Source organism: Rhinolophus sinicus, linkage group LG07 (genome assembly GCF_036562045.2).
Source record: "Rhinolophus sinicus isolate RSC01 linkage group LG07, ASM3656204v1, whole genome shotgun sequence".
NCBI lineage: Eukaryota > Metazoa > Chordata > Mammalia > Chiroptera > Rhinolophidae > Rhinolophus > Rhinolophus sinicus.
Window position 1 is genome coordinate 72,122,587 of NC_133757.1, and position 2,782 is coordinate 72,125,368.

The window sequence follows — 2,782 nt, forward strand, 5'->3', positions numbered from 1 at the left end:
TACCTGTCTATGTGGCAGCTGCCTCCCGGGCAAGTTGGAGAGTCCCTTCCAGGTGGTAGCCCCCGCTGAGACTTCCTTCTTGGGGCAGGCTGGCTTGCTTCCCAGCAGAATGAGCTGGCTTCTCAAATGGGGCCCCTTTGAGCTGCCTGGGCCCTACCTTGGTCTGCTGGGTGTTCCCCATCTCTATATTACTCTGCTGTCCTTTGCAGGGAAACACGATTTCCTGTCTTTGATGTCACCGGTACTAAATTTTCCCTTCCAAACAGCTCAGGCCACTGGTTTCTTTCTTTGTGTGTGTGTACTTGACCACGATTTTGCGCTAAAAAAAAAAAAAAGGAATAAGCAAAGCAAAACAGTAACACGTGGAAAATGCAAATGGGTAAAAGCACTTAGAGTGGAAGGCCCAAATTAACTCAGACCCAAATCCCCCACTGTTCGTGTACCTTCCAGAAATGCATTGTGTAATGTCTCTGCTCTGAAACAAACCCTGAATGTAGCACCCTGAACCTATTTCTTCAACCCTTAGAGATTTCTATGGAATCCAGAGATGACTCAACTTTCACACCTGTGATTAGAGAACCAATTCTATAAACAATCTGACCATTTTGCTTTTTATGACCATTTTCACTCTTTTCATTGAATACTTTTGCAACAGATGTCTGCACTAGTCTTTGGACCCTGGGTGTTTGTTCACAAGTTCAACAACTGCATACAGTCACACAGAGATGCCAGACTATCAGCTCCATCCGCAGCCATGACGGCTAACCCTACAGAGCACCTACTGTATGCCAGGTGCTGTCCTGGACACCAATCCTACAAGGCGGTCACTGGTGTTAGTCACATTTCCCAGACTGGAAAGTGAGGCACAGAGAGGTGAAGGAATTTGCTCAAGGTTATACAACTAGCAAGAGACACAGCTGGGATTTGAAGCCAACTAATTTGGACCTTGTGCTATTTGCTGTTCCTCAACTAGGAACACACCCGTGAATGCATGGACTCCACCACCCCGTCTCTGAGAATGCATTATCACATTGGAAATACAAGTCCATTAGCCGGCTGTGCACTCTAACTCCACAAAGCTCCCTTGCTTTGCACCACCATGTTTGGCGCATTTACCCAACACTATAGGTGCACACACTCACATGCTGCACCCATCCAGGACCCAGCTTTTTCAGAGATGTGGCTAATGTGGGCAACGAAATTCCCCTCTCTGTGCCTGTTTCTTCCTTCAACACGTGTTAACACTCCCATAGACCTCACTCCATGCTTTCCTTCCCCCTTTTGTTTTTCCCTCAATTCACATCACAACCTCCCTGCCCCCCCCCCCATTTTGTCTTTTCTCACTTGCTTGTGCTCTTACTCAGCAAACATCACTAACATTTCTGTTAGGCTTTGCCCTGCCCTGAGGGAGACAGAGGATCCAGGCCAGCTAAAGCTGACACTGGGAGGGCCATATGCAGGGGATGGCGGTCAACGGAGAACCTAGAGAAACAAAGATGAGTTTTTCTAGGAAAAATCAAGGCATACCTCCTGGAGGAGGTGCCTGTTCATTGCGCCTCCGAGGTGGAAGAGGTGCTTTCCCCTCCAACTGCTTCCTGCCCAATTGCTCCCTTGAGCCCTATGATGGTGAGCATGAGAATTCAGGTCCTTCCCCTAAAGATGAGGAAAATGGGCCCACGCTCACCTCAGGGAGACAACTGAACACAGAGGTGCTAGGAGGTGATGCTGACAGCTCCACGGTGGGCGGGGCTTCCTGGCTCAGATGTCCCAACCACAGCTACACGTCATGGTGCTCCTTGGCTGTGGCCTGAGCCTTCCTCAGGCTGCCAGACTTTGTTTGCCCTCCCTGAAGTGGGTATACAGAACTGTGCCAAGCCCCTCGGCATGGAGAGGAATTCAGAACACTCATTGTGAGCCCTTGGCTAAAAGATTTCAACTTGTGAAGCCTTGGTTTCTGTATCCATGCATTGGGGATGATGGTGTACCAGAGTTGTAGAAAAGATGCTGCGATCATGCCAGTTCACTTTTTCTGAGCCTTTACAATGTGCCTTGCACTGCTCACAGAAACGCTCAGCTGCCCTTGGAGATTTACTATTCCCATTTTCACAGATGTGAAAAATGAGGCTCATAGAGGTAAAGTTGCTTGCCCAAGATCACATAGCAAGAAATTTGAGAGCTGAAATTCAAGACTCTAGAGCAGAGGCAGTAATTTTTTTTCTGAAATTGACCAGAGAGAGTAAATATTTTGGGTTTTGTGGGCCAGTCTCTGTCACAACTACTCAGCTCTGCTGTAGTATTGCAAAAGCCACCATAGACAATATGCACGTGAATAAGCATGGCTATGTGCCAAAAAACTTTATTTGTGGACACTGAAATTTGAATTTGTATAATTTGCGCATGTTAGGAAGTATTCTCCTTCTTTTGACTTTTTCCAGCCACTGAAAAACAAAAACAATCAAACAAAAATTTCATAGTTTGCAGACTGTAGTTTATGGACCTCGGAGGGCCCATGCTATTAATTGTTATGCTATAATTCATTCATTCATTCACTCATTTAATAAATATTATTGAGGCCTGCAGTTTTCTAGGTACTGGAGGTAGAATGGAAACAAAGCAGATAAAGATACTCCTCTTCAGAAGATAACAATTTTATGGAGAAAAATAATTGTAAGCAACTAAACAAACAAGAATATTCTAGATGGCTGAACTGGCTAGTAAGGAAATTTGATGGGTGACGTAATCAGGCCTGAGAAAGAGAACTTTCATTTGGGTTGTTTGAGAT